General features: G+C 36.5%; 1 protein-coding gene across 45 annotated transcripts in view; it reads right to left on the bottom strand.

Moving 5' to 3' along the window:
* The window catches only part of LOC141394483 (embryonic polarity protein dorsal-like), a 108607-nt gene that overhangs the window by 70918 nt on the left and 19487 nt on the right, over window positions 1-18202 (bottom strand). For 2 of the 45 annotated variants that reach the window (XM_073968932.1, XM_073968894.1), the window contains exon 1: window positions 14525-14728. The exons of 37 other annotated variants lie outside the window; for them this stretch is intronic. The gene's annotated coding sequence lies outside the window, so the exon portion shown is untranslated. Of the gene's footprint in view, window positions 1-13623; window positions 13704-14383; window positions 15511-18202 lie in introns of those variants that run through there. 6 more of the 45 variants (XM_073968891.1, XM_073968896.1, XM_073968928.1 and 3 more) reach the window with 6 other exon arrangements.

Below are 18202 nucleotides of genomic sequence, written 5' to 3'. Positions count from 1 at the left end.
ATCATTGATCTAGCGGCGCGAAAGTCAAAAAATCAAAGTATAAAATTTCGAAATGTTTTCCATTATATCGATTACAGACACTCTGCTGACTAAGATTTTGTTTTTACTTTTTTGTTGTTGTAAATATTCACTCAGTTATTCAGTGTCAAGTGCAAGAAATTTTGACGGATCAGATTTTAATAAAATTGTTGCTAAAAACCTGATCTCATATTTGTTTAATTGTTAAATAAATTCGTAATAAAACTAAACAAAGTTTATTTTTTATTGATAGGGGAGGGTTTAAGTTAAATTAAAATAAAATGTTTGGGGCCTGAAGTTACATAGTTATAAAGCAATAAATTTTCAAAAATTATTATTTTTTGTATGTTTTTAGTGCAATATACTTTTGTTGGATGGAGCGTAACTACAAAGGTCCAACGAGGTTCGGTCCAGTTATTTTTTTAATAATTAAATTGAACTCCCTAGATTCCGAATAACCAAAATTTAGCTGCAAATCTTGCTGATAAATGGTCTTGAATAGCTTAGCTTAGCTTAAATCCTCAAAATACCCAAAATCTGTCGGTACGGTTATATTGGGGCTATATCAAAATGTAGACCTATGTTCGCAATTTTTGGTGGAGAATTTTTGTGTCCACTGGGAACCCCAAATACCAAATTACACCTAATTTGGTCGGAAAATGTAGCTTTAAATCCCCAAACTACTGAAAGTCGGGAGGTACCTTAAAGGGGGCCTACACCCAAACGTGGACCTATGTCCACAATTTTTGATGGAAAGGCTTAGTGATCACTAGGAACCCTAAGTACCAAATTACAACTAATTTGGAAGGAAAAGATGGCTTAAATCCTCAAAATATCGAATATCAGGAGGTACCGTTATATGGGGGCTATACCAAAATATTTGGCTATGTTGTTCATATTTAGTCCATAATTACCCACAGACACAGATTGAGTTTGTGCAAAATTTCAGAAAGATATCTTCATTCGTTTCCAAGTTATTAATTTCGCGCCGCTAGATCAGTGGTTTCGACCACTGTGCGCCCGTTTGGTGTCTAAACCGCAGAATATGAAACGCAACAATTAAATATTCCCGTAATATCAGTATGTGATATGATTGATATGATAGTAGTATGTATGTATGTGAGTCAGGGAATGTCGAAAACAAAATGGACAATGTATAATATTGATCAAATACTATAATAAACTCCACTCTATGAACATTCGAGTAAATTATGTATACCTCGTCTCACTCCTACACAAAGACATAGAACTGTAAAGACTGGAAAAGATGCATAATGCAAATATGTTTATGAAACAAAGTATATAAACATTTTGTCAACAACAGGGGTATGTTAATGTTAAAAACGCCATTAAAGCGCAATTCGGCTTATACAAATTGTAGGAAAGCAAAAAGTTGGGCTCAGGAATGTATTCAAAAGCAGTTTCCAGTTCATTGAATATGAACTTGGCGGTTAAAACGCCTGAAATGGTTAACTACTTAACTGAATGTTGTTATGATATCGTAACAACAGAGCTTAACTCCATCTATTGACAAATGTTAACAATTGAGTTTTCCAATCTTATTGTATTTACATCTTTGTCCTACATTGGAGAAGTCTTTTCATTTGAGAGTTGCTCGAATTTTTAATTCTTTGCAATCGGGCCCTAAGTTATTTAATACCTTTCTAAAATTTTATAAGGAGCATTTATTCCAATATATCAGTGATCATGGATTTTAATCTTTGTTTTTTGTTTGTTTCTTAAATCCATGTTTCATTAATTTAATTTTTATTATACCCTATACCACAATGTGGAAAAGGGTATAATAAGTTTGTTTTCCCAAAAATTCATGTAACGCCGCGAAATATTCGTCGTAGACCCCTCATGTGGTATACCAAACTTCATATCTCGACGAGATAAAGCGATTTAGCGATGTGTGTCCGTCCGTCCGTCCGTCCGTCTGTCCGTCCATTAAAAATTGTAATCAAGCTAGAGGCCGCAATTATGGACCGATTGTCACGAAATTTAGTATGGAGGTCGGGTTTGGACCAGAATAGAACTGATTAGTTTTTGGCGATGATCGTGAAATGTTAAAGGGATGAAATGGACCAAAAACAAAATTTTTGCTCGATTTTGTAGCCGCTCTGTAGGTCGCAATAATAGTCCGATCGGCGCGAAATTTTAAACGTAGTTTTGGTTTGAGATGAAGAAGTAGCGTGCAAGTCAACGGTATGATCGGATAATATTTAGCGGGTTAAATTGATCAAAACTTTTGTGTGAAAATTGGTAAAATTTCTAATGCACATCTTATAACAGCTAGCCCGGAAAGCTAGTGCACAGGGATAGTGGTATAGGGTATCACATGGTCGGCCCCGTCCGACTATAGTCTGTTCTTACTTGTTTTTAAATAATTTTTTCTAATGAGACATTAAATTTTGCCTTTTTTACATTTACATAATTATATTAGCTTTAAGTTTTCGGAGTAGTAACTTTATTGTATTTGGAACCGTTGTGGCCCTGTGAGATAGATGCCGTCTTTTTAATAAAATTAAATTAAATTTGACACTGATAAATGTTGCTTCTCTAGTAAGCCAAAATCTCCAGTATGAGTCAAAGCCTAGTTTCTTTGGAAGCGGATCTAATTCAATTTTTACCATTTGACGATCGTATGTATGTATATATTTAGATAAGTACACTTTTTCTGGCATTTTTTTTGTCTCTGTTTTATTCATTTCTATTTTGTTGTAGTTATTTCTTCGTTTTTTGTTTACGGTCGTCATGTTTGACGTTGGCGCCAACGAAATTAACACTGAGCGAATAAATTAAAATTATTTACGAAATTGGTTTATCACCATCGACAGATACCACCGATCGCAGTACAAAATTCAAATTAGGCAAATTAATTTAGTCTTAGTCTTCACATTTAAATGAATTAATTTTTCTAATCAGATTAACGGTTGTTCGCATATCTGCAGATAACTATTTTGCTTCTCTATTGACTGATAACAATTCTATAAATGTCCCTATATCAAGGAAATTAAATGATATAAAAAATTGTGGTAGCAATGCTAATAAGCAGTTATCATTTGACAGTGTTATTGACGACAACAAGAAGAACAATTGTTATTGTTTAATAAAAATACAAAATAGATTTTAAAAATAAATTAAAAATATTAAACATAGAATCTGATTTAATTGTCATAGGCCTTTATATTTTATGTTCTGCTCGCCTTAAATAATGAGCCTCATGTTTTAACATGAATGTTATGTTCGTATGCCTACCAAGCAAATGGAGTGGTAGCGAAAATAGCACCACATCTGCTGAATTCATCCAATCATCAACAACTTTATGGATAGCCGTTTGTTTGTTAACTAACGCATTATGCATGTTTTATAGACTTACAGCATGTTTAGATTAAAGATTTTTGTGGGGTCAACCCAATTTATGAGGATTAATTTGACAAATAGGCAGTGGATTTGACAATTTAAATCCAATGGTTTTACTGCTCCATTACGTTATGAGAATGTAGCGCCATACTACAATTTAACAAAATAATACCGATACCTAGCTTTTGTTTATACGAGACAGTTGGTCTCTATATGTTATCTCAATAAACGGTGGCTGATAAGAACAGTTGTTGGCACAGATATGATTAATCAAATATAGCATATCTCTCTAATAACATTTCGCATACGGACACGGTTTATGGTTTTAATTGAACTCTTATCCATGAACTCAAAGATCTATTTGGTAAATTCCAAGCCGTACAATATAAGTTTTCAAAGCATAGAACACTGACTTATCGAGTGACCGATTGTTTCTGCCTATCCATTATCTTTACAAAGACCGAAATTGTCCACAATTTTTACACCCTCACGCCTTTAGGCTTAAGAGGGTTTATTCACTTCGATACGATCAAAAATGTGCCCCACCGAAATAATGGATTTAAACCCCATGTATGTCTTGACGAAATTCTTCTCAGACAATTTGGAGTCGATTTAGTCATGCCCGTCTGTCTGTCTGGCTGTTGCTCATGATAACTCTCGAACGGATTAACCGATTCTAACCAAATTTTGCACTTCGTAATATTTTGCCCAAACTTAGTTTAAGTTCGAAGATGGGATATATCGTTCAAATCCTTCGGGTGCGTCCCCCACAAAAGTTCAAAAATTTTCTGTAAGATGGCGTGTACGATAACTCTCGAACGGAACAATCGATTTGGTTCAACATTCGCACATCGTATTATACCTTCTAAATATAGATCAGGTTCGAATGTGGGCTACATCGGTCCACTTCCACACAAAATTTGGTAAAAGTTCAGTTTAAGATCTTCCCTTAGATTGTTTTGAAATTATTTTCAGCAGGATGTTCTTGCCTCCCCTTTACGCCGGTACAATTTTTTCGGGGTCAAGTCCATACTTCCTGAGATAATGTCCAAACAGCTCCAAGAAACCCTGGGGGCACCAACTAAAATGGCAAAACCGCAAGATAACTTTAACAGGAACTTTCTGATTGTTCCAAACGTTGTACATCGTATTATTTCATCCATCCATGTATCAGGTCGGAATATGGAATATATCGATCCCTTCCTTCTGGTATCTCCCACACAAAATTTGGGAAAAGTTCAGTTTAAGGCCTCCTCTCGGATCGGTTTAAATTTTTCGGCAGAATAAATTCCACGATGTAAAAATATAAAAATCGCATTCTGCCATTGGAAAATATATTTTTAATTTTTACGAAAAATTTCATTAATATGTGATTTCCTTTAGTTTTTTTGCAAAATCTTCCATTAAAGTTCGTTTTATGCCACAAAAATAATCATTTCGACACCAAATGTATGGCGGGCACAACTCGCAAGATTCCACTCGAAATGCCGTAATCCGTATGTGAGAATTAGGCCCTTTTCTTAACATTTCATGCTGAACAACATAATACGTAAGTATTACTGAATTCGAGATAATAAAGCCAATGTCCCGAAAAACGCCTTAGGGCGAAAATGGAGTCTATTGTGGAAAAAAACCCCATTTTTCTTCCTATATTATCAATTTTTGGAATGAAAAAAAAAATGTCTTTTAAATTTTAATCTTATTTAAATTTATTCAAGGGACTGACATAATGTGGTTTTGGAGCAATCTGGGTACAGATGACTACGAGTACTTGGAGAAGGCATTGTTGTAGTTTGTTTTGAATTCGACTCCTTGCTACGCTATTTCGTTTACAAGTTTCAATTTGTTTACCATCCTTTGCAGGATATTTTTCAAGAAATTCGGAGTTAATGTTTAATCTCTTGAACAACAAGTATATATGACCGAACTTGGATTTGTCAATCGCAGACCATTCTAGATGTGCTTCCAAACTTGCAGTCAAAAATCCCTCTCAACAATACTTCTAATAAGTCTGTACGCAGGTACATGAGTTCCCGACCTAACATCTGCTCGAGCTGGTGAGACCCCATTTCTCTAGGCATTCGTACACAGCACTATGGGCCCAATGGCAGGTTTCTGAGGCAAAAAGTATATTTTTCAAGTCATATATTGGAATAAAATAGTATCGGTATTAGATTCTTGACACTTTGGACCACATAATTAAGATTGTAATAACGAATTAAAAAAATAAGATGTGATAAGAAGTTGTAGGTGTAGACATGTGATGTATTTTTTGTGTAGTTTGTATTGTGGTTTATATGCTTTTTGGAATAGAACTCTCGGTATCGCGACGTATCCGCGAAACTATATATATATATATATATATATATATGAGGTAGAAGGTAATACTGAGTACTATATGTGTAAAAAAAATTATCCGCTTATGGCCACGAAAACTTATACAACTTATACTTATAAATAGGCTAGGCTGGGGCGGGACTTGTCAATATGGCACAAGTCGCCAAAATTTATAGTACTCTTACACGAGATGGTGTATGTTAAGATCTCTAAATTTAGTAACTGGGACTACGAAAACCTACTAAATTTAGAGATCATAACATGTAATTATAAAGTTTGCAAAAAGATGACGCGATGCGTTGTATACCAATAGGTCTAATAATCTTTGAGATTTCGCTTTTGGCTAAAACCCGTTGTGGCGGAGGTCCACCGCCCCCTCGATTTTTCGGTATAAAAACTACCTTATGATCTATTCTAAACCTAACAAATCTACAAACAAAATTTTATCAAATTCGGTCCAGCCATTTCAGAGGAATTCTATTTCGAACATGAGGACAGGCCTGAGGAATTTTCTTTATATATAGATATATTTATCTGACCAATCAGAACCAAATTTTCTATACGTGATTCTTAATTGAACATGACTTACAGTATCAAAAATCGGGGCGATCGGATGTAAGTTGTGACCTTTTACGGCTTAAATATAAAATCGGATAAAATCAAATGAAACATATATTAGAAAGCTATATCTATATATGAACCGATTCTACCAATGTTTGAAGATTTATTTTTATGCTCATTATAAACATAGAAACGAAATTTGAAAGGTCCAGCTGCTTCCATTGACTTGTTGCCTCAAAAACCTGTCATTGGACCCATAGTGCACTGCTAGGTCTTGTTTCTGCCCTGAGCTACTGTCAGTTTCAGGAACGCCTAGGAGTTGTTCTTTACCCCCATGTGATACTGGAACAGCAATCCGTTCTTTCTGCTCTGTTTTCAGAATATCTGGTAATACTTTTCCATGCCAGTGCCTTATTTGAAGTTGTTGCGCGTGTTTCCAGAGATTTTATATTTGTTGGGATCCTCTCCGAGAGCTTCCACTGTAGCCAAAATGATACGAGTAACGTTGCTATCAGACACATTACAGGGCTCCAATTTCATGGTTAGGATTTTCTTGAAGCCACAATTGATTCTTTTCGAGACAGATGTCCCTTCAGATTCTACGATGTGTTTAGCATCAAAACAAGACCTAGACCCCATTGAAAGTCTATTAAAATACGAAAACATTGACAAACAAATATCAGAAAAGGAAATAACAAAATGATAAATCATCTGTGGTATCTTAGTCCTGAACTTGTTGGCCTTGCATTGTTTGATGCGATAGTGCAAAGAGTGCAATAGCCAAATGGCGACAAAAATCTTAACAAAACAAAGATGGAAATTTCTCCAGAAATATTCGACCCAAACTTACAAAAGAGCAACTGCCGAAATTCCTAGAAAAGGACTACCTGGCGTAATTAAAAGCGAGTTACTTGTTGTTCAAGAGATAAAACATTAACATTAAGAAGATCCTGCATCTTGGCCGCAGAACATCAACTACCAGAGGGTGCAAAGGATGGTAAACGACTTGAAAGTTGTGAACGACATAGCAGAGCATGGAGTCGAGCGTTCAATTTAATGTATAATATGGACAAATAGTTTCGACCGTTCGACAGATATGGGTCGCCGAAGTCGCCAAATAGCCAAAAAATCGAAATTTTCATAACTTCGATTAGCACGTGTTAACATATTCCAATTCAGTTTAGAGGGCACCCCCGCCTAACAAATCCAACATCGATTTTTTCCCTTTGTGTGAAATCCAGCCTAATGCTACAAATCCAGATGAAGAAATGTTTAATAATTTATCAAATTTTATATTTTTGCATAGTTTAATGGGTGACGTAGGGGATGGAAGATACCAAGGAACGGTCCTGACCGGTTTTAACATGGCAAAGCCCTGGATTTATCTTGGTCCCTCTTTCATCTCAAGTGGACACTGACCTCCCCGTGGTGTCACCTGGGGAACTGCCTTTAACACCCGTTAAAGGTAGTGAGCTAACATGTGCCGCGCGTTCACCCATAAGAACGTTAAAAACTTGGGTTTGGGCGTCGGGTTAGTAACCCTCCCCTAGAAAAAAACAGCCTACTATGAAAAAACGAAAGAAAAGAAAAACAAACCCCTCTAAAGTTGACGAACCCCGCAAACGTTTTAAGGACCATGATCTGCGAATCTGCACCTGGAATGTTCGCACTCTTTATAGAGAAGGTGCAGTCTTCGCATTGGCAGACGTACTTGGAAAGTACAAAGCCGATATTACTGCCATACAGGAAATACGATGGACTGGGAAAGATGTCACAACAACACCTAATGGTGACGCACTGTATTATAGCTGCCATGACACAAAGCATGAGTTTGGTTGCGGTTTTGTAGTTGGTCGGAGGTTAAAACATCTGGTCTCCAGCTTCACCCCAGTGAATGAAAGACTTGCTACAATTCGATTTAAAGCAAAATTCTTCATCATCAGCTTTATCTGCGCTCATGCCCCAACCGAAGACAAGGACGAACAGACCAAAGATATATTCTACGAGAGCTTAGAAGAAACATATGACCGTTGTCCTGCCCATGACATTAAAATTGTTCTAGGCGATTTTAATGCCAAAATTGGAAAGGAGAATATCTTTGGACAAACAGTTGGGAAATTCAGTCTACATAGTGAAACATCAGACAATGGAATGAGGCTGATAGACTTCGCAGCGGCAAAAAACATGGTAGTTAGCAGTACCAGATTTAAGCATCTCGATATTCATAAGGGCACTTGGCTGTCTCCAGACCAAAGAACAATAAATCAAATTGATCACGTTGTGATAGATGGAAGACACTCATCGAGCGTGTTGGATGTACGATCGTTCCGAGGAGCAAACATAGATTCGGACCATTACCTCGTTGCAGCAAAGGTACGTACCCGTCTAAACGTTGCAAATAAAGCACGGACAGACACAACACGAAAGTTGGACATCGCCAAGCTGCAAACACAACAGATAGCCACAGCATATTCCACTCAACTGACCCAATTGCTTAATGATAGCGCTTCTCGTCCCGATAACATATCAGCACAATGGCAAAATATTGCCCACTCCATGCAAACAGCCGCAAAATCAGTACTTGGATACCAGAGACCTCCACCAAAGAATCCGTGGTATGACCAGGAGTGCCGTGCTGCTACCGAAGAAAAAAATGCGGCATATAGGGCTACTTTACAATCAGTAGCAACGCGTAGCGCACGAGAGAGGTATCGGGAGAAAAGGAGAGAGGAGAAACGTCTTTTCCGCAGGAAAAAGAGAGAAATGGAAATGAGGGAGTGTGAACAAATGGAGATGTACAGAAGACAGAACGAAGTCCGAAAATTCTACCAAAGAGTGAAGCATCAAACTGATGGCTTTGGTACAGGAATATCCTCCTGTAGAGATCAACAAGGTAATTTGGTAACTGATACAGATAGTGTGCTCAGGATATGGAAAGAACATTTTTCCAAACTGTTGGTATCCGATAGCAGTGAAGACGGCGAAGATACCACAGATCCAATCCCAGATGATGGTATTGAATGTATACCGCCCAGCCAAGATGAGGTAAGGACAGCAATAAACCGGCTGAAGAATAATAAGGCGGCAGGTGCAGATGGCCTACCAGCCGAGCTGTTCAAAACCGGAGGCGACACGCTGATAAGGTGTATGCATCAGCTAGTTAGCACCATCTGGCAGGAAGAACGCGTACCCGACGATTGGAACGTGAGCATCCTATGTCCAGTCCACAAGAAGGGTGATAAGACTGTGTGCTCCAATTATAGGGGCATAAGTCTGCTCCCTATTGCATATAAGATAGTATCTGGCATATTGTGTGAGAGACTAAAGCCTATGGTCAAAGAAATTATTGGACCCTATCAGTGCGGCTTTAGACCTGGCAAATCCACCATTGACCAGATATTTACCTTGAGACAAATCCTGGAAAAGACCCAAGAAATGCAGATCGACACCTTCCATCTTTTCGTCGATTATAAAGCAGCATTCGACAGCCCTATACGTTCAAAGGTGTTCCAAGCCATGTCTGATTTTGGTATTCCTGCAAAGCTCATTCGACTTTGTAGAATGACATTAACTGAGACGAGATCCTCAGTTAAAATTGGAAAGAACCTCTCCGAAGAGTTTACTACCAAAAGAGGTTTCAGACAAGGAGACGGCCTGTCGTGTGATCTATTTAACATCCTACTGGAAAAGGTCATACGAGACGCGAAGGTCAAAAGAAATGGAACAATATACACGAACAGCCACATGTTACTGGCTTATGCCGACGACATTGACATCATGGGTCGATCGGTAAAGGAAGTAACTGACACCTTTGCAAAAGTCGAAAGAGAATCTGCTAAAGTTGGTCTGGCAGTAAACGGCGTAAAAACCAAGTTGATGGTATCGACGCGTAATATGTCCATAAACACCGCACCATCTGTGAATGTTGGTACCTATAATTTTGAGGTAGTAAAGGACTTCGTCTACCTCGGCACCGCCATAAACACAACAAATAACATCAGTTGTGAAATACGAAGAAGAATAGTGTTGGCTAACAGATGCTACTTTGGGCTGAGTAAGCAGTTTAGGAATAAAGCCACCTCTCGTCAAACAAAAATAACACTGTACAAAACACTGATACTACCCGTGCTAATGTATGGTTCCGAAGCATGGGTACTTGCTCAAGCAGATAAGGCAGTGCTTTGTGTGTTTGAGAGAAAAATTCTACGAAAGATCTATGGGCCAATCTGTGTTGACGGCGAATATCGGCGTCGTATGAACATCGAGCTGTATCAACTATACAATGACATCAATATAGTTGAACGAATCGAGATACAACGATTGCGATGGCTAGGCCATGTTATAAGAATGAGTGATGATGAACCCGCTAAAAAGGCGTATAAATACGGGCCGCATGGAGGTTCTCGCAGATCTGGAAGGCCAAAGCTTCGTTGGAGCGAACAAGTGAAACGAGATATCACAAAGCTACATATCCCAGATTGGGAAAATACAGCAGCAAACAGAGAGGATTGGAGATTTTTTCTTAGTTCGGCTTATGGAACAAATGTTCTGTAAAAGGCCAGCTAAGTAAGTAAGTAAGCATAGTTTAATAATAAAAAAAAAAATGGTATTACAATATATGTATATATAACCATATTTTTATACCCTACACCACACTGTCGTAAGGAGTCTCAATAACATAATAATCTGCTAAAAAATCCACGTTAAATGGCCAACAATCTTAATTTGAAGATTTTTTTTTAACGGTAAGACTTATCAAAATGCGGCTAAAGTCAAAGTTGTACAAATTGTCTAAAAGACAAATAACCGGATCTGTCCCCATAAATATTATATACGGATGTGTGTATGTATCAGCACAATAAACCCTATCTTTGAACAAAAATTCAGTCAGGCATATTAGGATGTTGTTTTTATAACCGACAAACAGAGATGGTCTGTCTGCAATTATGACGTATCTGACATACATTTCTGACGTATATTACACACGTCGGAAACGTCGTAAACCTAGGCAAACCAACAAGGTTTTTGACAGAATAAACAAACGAATTTTATAACCTAAAAATCGATGTTTTTCATAATAAAAAAATCTTGTTATTATTATTATTTTTTTTTTGTTTGAGATCCTATTTATTGAAAAACAGGCATAAAAAGATTTCACTCTAAAATTTACATTTTATATACATATATTTTTTATATTATATGGACATTATACATATGTATGGTTGTTTATTACTTCACCTGCAAATTCTTTGAATCATACGTAAAGTCGAACAATATTGTAGATGACGTGCTAAGTGCGTAATCCAATTTACTGTTCAATTATTTCAGTTATTTTAAAAATTAAAAAAATATTAATAAAAATATGCTGTTTTTTTGAAAAAAGTTACGGACGCTCTTCAATAACAAAGACAGGATTGCAAGATTAATATTAAGTGAAAACAAGTAAAAAAGTATCAGTCGGCTTTGCCGACAGAGATATACCCTCAGCCTGTGTATATTGAAACAATTTTTTCCCAAAAAACGCATGTATTTAGGGAGTTTTAAAAATTTTGGGCGTTTGAACTGACAAAAATGTTGATTAGGATTAAAGATCAAAAGTTTTGCGGAGGAGATACTAAAAAGAATGGATCTCCAGCCACTACATATGGTACCATAGGGGTTTTTACAACTTCAGGGATGTTTGCTCAAGAAGTATGGACTTGCCCCTGAAACAACTTTTACCATCGCAATTGAGGCAGCGAATGCAATTTGCTTCAGCAAAAATTCGAAAAGTGATTCGAAAGCAGGTCTTAAAGTGAACATGTATCCGAAATTTTGTGTGACAAATATAGTCCATATTTGAACCTGATCTATATCTGGTAGATATATTAGGATGTGTAAAGTATGGTCCAGTTCGGCCACTCTCTTCAAGAGTTATCGTGCGCACAATTTTTCCGAACATTTTTGAACTTTTGTGGGGGAGGTACCTGAAGGAGTGGACCGATATGGCTTATCTTCGAACTTAAACTATGTTTGGACAAAATATAACTAAGGCCAAACTTTGGACCGAATCGGCAGACCTGTTCGAGAGTTATTTTGCCCTCCAACCTCCTCACACGGTCTCATGGGGGTTTTTTGCAACTTTCAGGCTATTTTCTCAGGAAGTATGGACTTGCCCCTGATGAAACTTATACCGTTGTATGGAGGGCAGTGAATACAAGTTCCTAAAGCAAAAATCAAAGTGATTAGCGAGATGGTCCTAAACTGAACTTTTCCAAATTTTTGTGTGGGAGGTACCCGACGGAGTGGAACGATTGAGTCCATATTAAAACCTGATCTAAGTCTGGTACACGCTCCACGATGGGCAAAGTATGGACCAAATCGGTTACTCCCTTCAAGAGTCATCGCGCGCACAAATTTTCCGAACTTTTGTGGGGGAGGTACCGGAAGGAGTGGACCGATATAGCTCATCTTCGAACTTAAACTAAGTTTGGGAAAAATATTACGAAAGCCAAAATTTGAACCGAATCGGTTCATCCGTTCGAGAGTTATCGTGCGCTCCAGCCAGCCAGACAGGCAGACAGACAGACGGACGGACATTGCTCAATCGACTCCAAATTGTCTGTAACACATTTCGTCCAAACATACTTGGGGTCTAAAACCATTATTTCGATGAGGCACATTTTGCCCGTATGAAAGTGTATATACCCTCGTTAGCATAAATGCTGAGGGTATAAATATGATGGTAACATACATTTTTTGAGGTTTACGACGTTTACTACATTTTATACGTTTTCTACGGGTATATGACGTTTTCGACGTTTACAACTTTCTTACCGACGAAAACCTAAAAAATTGTCATACAGACCATCTCTGCAGACGAAGACAAAGCTTGGTAACTAGTATATATACGTAATTCATTCGATAAGTGCAAATGCGAAATTATGTTACTTAATTGAATCCAAACTTTTCCTATAGTGTGTATGGTGTGTATTTTAGAACCGCTATATCTCAAGAATGTTTTTTTCTGGGAAAGAATCATAAAGGCCAAACTTGTAGAGAACTTTTCCATGTACAAAATTTACACTATTCACTTTTTGATTGACCCCCATCGTTAAAAAAAACGAAAACCTAAAAAACACTTAAATTTTGACCCCGAATATGTCAAAATGGATCTATGGGGACTTTTAGGACATTACTTCTATAAAATTATATATCAATTATCTGCTATTTCACAAAAATGATTCAATTTTATTATGATTTTATGGGATTTATAATTTACAATTCAAAAATTGATATTTTCTTCTTCACTTCTTCGGGTCCATTGTATTACTGTGTTAATAATTAATTTTTCAAACTTACCAACCGATTTTATCTGTAATCTTTCCTTTCTCTATCGCACTTTGTCGGATTTTCAGCCCAATGATACTCTTTGGGATTATCTGTTAGTTTAAACAATATCGATAATTGTTAAATGTTACAGAGTAAATTGTATGATTGTTAAAGAAAGGCCTATTAAAAAAATCTGGTACTTATACATAATTAGAAATTGACTAAATAGATTTACACTGTTTTTTCAACCGCATGAATAAACAAGAAGAGGGGGCCTATTCAGTAACTTCTTAACAACTTTATTCCTTATTTATTTTACAACAATATCATTTGTTTGTTTTATAGTTTTTACAGAAACAAAAGTAATTTTAACAACTTTCATTACATAAAAGGTACTGAACTAAGCCAAAAGATTATTGTTTAACATTTCGCCCATTTACTCAAAGAGTGGCATAACTCAAAAATGCATTTTCTGAGTTAGCAATTTCTATTTTTCTACGCTTCTTTCTTCTTCTTTTTCATCGATTATTTATGTTGATATCTCTAAAATTTAGTAAAAAGATTTTTGAGTCATAAAGCACTAAAACACTTCAAATCATATTTCTTCTTGCACATGAATTTAGCACTGATACTTAAATGCGTTTTTCTCGAAACTGATGATATGAAATGTGGCATTTTTTGACACACTTTGTTTAGTGGGAAAACGGCTCACAATTGAAACAAATCTCTACATTCAAAAATTGTGAGCCTTTAGACATCTTTTTCATTTCAATTGTGTCTTTTTAATTGCCTTTTCACAGTAAAAAATTATGTTTTTATTTATGTTGTTTTTAATTAATCCTTAGAAAACAATAGTATTGTATCTTTTCTCATTTTACCGCACTGTTTATTATGAAAATGTTTCTTCATTTTTATCAAGAGCAACACTTACAATTTTTTGTTAAGAACTTCACTTCTTGGGTAAAAGTTTGATATTTGTTTATAATTATTTATTTCACACAATTTAAAATAAGTATTTTCTTTATTTAATTACTTTCCGAACAATAACGTGAATATTTGTATTTGTTAATCGGCTGTATTAGATTTTACAAATACCGCGTCCAATAAATGCCGCGCCAACATTAACCGTAGCAATGAACTTTTGGTAACAAATTCTTAACAATTTATTCTATTGCAGTGTTTGCCGGACAAACTGCGCATACGGCGCAGCCACCTCATCATCACCACCAATCAACCATTTGGGCCATTGCAAGGTGAGAGACCAAAGCTTTTTCATGATGTGTGTGTTTGCTTTCTCCTTGACATTGTGCAGATATCTGCACGAATTGGGCGCTTTTAGAGACTCCCATGGCCATTGCCTTTGAATGAATACACTCACTTACATTGACATTTACTACTTCGCACTAAATTTGCGTTCAACCGTAGAGGGAGAACAAACTTATTGTAATCTTATTATCTCCCCAATGGGGGCTTGGTAATAAATGAATAATTAAAGTGACCAACGTGAACTATCAGATCAGTGTCATTTCCATTGCCCGGCATAGCATTTCCAAGAAAACGATATAATCTTTTTACAATTAAATTATTATATGAAAACAAAAATTGAAGTTAATAGTGTTTGAATTTCTAAGAAATGAATCATTTTGAAAAACTATTGATATATTGTCACTCATCTGGGCAGATGGCTTTCGTTAATAAAATGTTGCGTTAGGGTTTAAAATCGGTTAGCAATGTACATATTTTAACAACTGCTCTGTTCCAGAACAATAAAATGGGACCTACTGTTTACCGCCAAGTCCGAACGGTGTGTCCTAAAGACACCACTTGTAGAGAAGTTTTACATGGCTGAAATACTCAGGAAATGTCGCCGACATCACTGAGGGATATTTTGCCACAGTTGAAAATTTGATGTTGCCTGGCCGGGGAATCTAACCCAAGACCTTCAGCGTGCAAGGCGGGTGTGCATATCATTGCACCACGGTGGCACCCAATTGTTGTCCTTTATCGATTTGAGAAATAATTCAAAAATAGTAAATTCTTGTAGGTTCTGCAACAGAGCTTCGTTTAACACACGTTAAAAGGAGTGAGCTAACATGCGCTGCGTGTTCACCCATAGGAACGATAAAAACTTGGGTCGGACGTTGGGCTAGTAACCCAACCCTATAAAAGCATCGTACAATGCAAAAACAAATAATTTGATGACCCCGCAAACGTTTTAAGGAATTTTTAAGAGAATCTGCATCTGGAATGTTCGGACTTATTATAGAGAAGATGCTGTCAAATGTTTTTGCAAAGTACAGGGCCGCTATCACTGCCACATAGGAAATACGATGTATTACAAAAGGCGTCAAAACAACGCCTAAAACATGTCGAAATTCTCAAAAACCATACATCCAGCAAACGGGACGTTTTGCTTCCAAAAAGTCATATTTGGTCTAGTGGGTCCTTCCGAAATTAATTTCTGTACACGTTTGTGCCCACCAACCAAAATTAAGTTTTGTTTAACCCTTAACCTTTGGATGACGTAGAGGATGAAAGATACCAGACAGCGGCGGGGGATGACTTATATACCTCTCTGATCCCTCTTACATCTCACTGACCTCACCGTGATGTCACCTGGGGAAGGCAGCTCCGCAACACCCGTTATAGGTAATAAACTAACGTGTATCGCGAGTTCACCCATAAGAAATATACAAACTTTGGTTTGACGTCGGGTTGGTAAACGAACCTTACAAAAATCATCTTACTATGAAATAAAAAATAATTACGTTTCAGTGTTTTAACTAGAAAAAACTAGAAAATAATTTGTCGCTTAGCCTCAATAAGTATATTCTTTCTCCTGATGGAATATCTCAAATAAATTAATTATTTTTTATTTTTAACTTTTTAGTAAATAAATTTTTTGACCAGTGAGAAGTCCATAGCCAAATTGCAGTCAATTTAGGCCGAAAATGTAGATACAAAATTTTAATTGCCTGAAATCGAGTGGTACCGTTATATGGGGGCTGCACCAAATTCTTACCCAAGTCCACAATTTTTTGTGGGGTAGTTTCTGTACAATTGTGAACTCTAAATGCCAAGTTACAGCCAATTCGGACTAAAAATGAAAACAAAATCCTCAAAACACCTGAAATCGGGTGGTACCGCTATATGGGGACTATAGGAAAAAAATGGACCCATATTGGTTTCATATTTATGCATTGTCATCCAAATCTGAAAAGTGTGCATGGTTTCAGTTCGATTGGTCAACTGCAACTGTGTTAAAAAATGAGTAACTAGATTTGAACTAAACGGACACCAAAGCAAGTTAAATAAAACACTGTAAAAAAGAAAAACAACCCTCTAAAGTTACGCACTGACAGATGTAATTTCAAAGTACTAGGCGGATATAACTATGCAACACTGAAAATGCAAACAACTTCTAGTATGCATTTTTTGAAAGTACATATTTGGACTACAAAAACCCTAGTAGGGTTTTGTCCTGTCAGATCCAGTTCGGATTTTATGGCCTTATCTAAACCGGGCTATATCTACACTTTTTTGCATTTATCAGGCCTTCATCTCAGAAACAAATAGGAATTTGGCCTTGCTGTCTTTAGCATTATTGTAGCCCTAAACTAGTAGGACTTATCTTTTGAAGAAACCACATAAGAAATCTTCATCTAGGGCATCAAAATCTATAAAATATAGACAATTTTACATAATTGCTGAATTTCTGGCCAGTATCGGCTAAAGTATTGGGTGTTGAACCAAGTAACCTTTTGCAAAAATCTTCTAAATAAAGTTCTCAACAATTCTTTAGAACATTCAGAAACACTAAAATGCTTACTTCATGTTGTTTCAGCTGTATTTTGCATCATATCTTTTACAACACGTATTTCAAACACTGTTCACACCAATAGTTTATTCTCGCATTTCGGGTTTCACTACATTATTGACATTTTTATTAAATCATCGTTGAAAAATGTACTGAAAACAACGGCATAGAGGCATTTTACAACAATGACATTATCTGAAGGGTTGTGTATTACATTCCAGGGAATATTTTTCCAAAAGAAAATATTCAGAAAAAATTAACGGTTTTGGAGATTCGGTGCGAAATGTATAAAAATTGTGGAATTTTTGCATATATTTTGAAATATAAATAAAATGCGAGCTGGATCTGACACAACAAAACTCAACTAGGGTTTCTTGTCGTTTGGGTCTGTACTTTCAAAAAATCCTCAGTTCGAATTGTTTGCACAAGATCACCTTAAAATGTTGCACAGTGTACTCGTATTACTCCCATACAGGCAATACGATGGATTGGGAAAGGCATCACAACACAGTGTATTATAGATGACATGATATAAAACATGAGTTTGGTTGCGGATTTGTAGTTAGTCGGAAGTTAAAACATCTGATCTCCTGCTTCGCCCCTTGAATGAATGTTTTGCTACAATTCCGATAAAACCTAAATTTTTCAACATCAGTTTTATTTGCAGGCAAGGACGAGAAGAATAAAGATATATTTACGAGCGCTTAAAGGAACCATATGACTGTTGTCCTGCCCATGACATTAAAATTATTCTAGTCGATCTCAATGCCAAAATTGGAAAGGAGAATATCT

The sequence above is a fragment of the Musca autumnalis genome, unplaced genomic scaffold, assembly GCF_047663935.1.
Source record: "Musca autumnalis isolate F117 unplaced genomic scaffold, ASM4766393v1 scaffold_2, whole genome shotgun sequence".
Taxonomy (NCBI): domain Eukaryota; kingdom Metazoa; phylum Arthropoda; class Insecta; order Diptera; family Muscidae; genus Musca; species Musca autumnalis.
The sequence above is the reverse complement of the archived record's forward strand: the minus strand, read 5'-3'. Positions and strand labels throughout refer to the sequence as shown.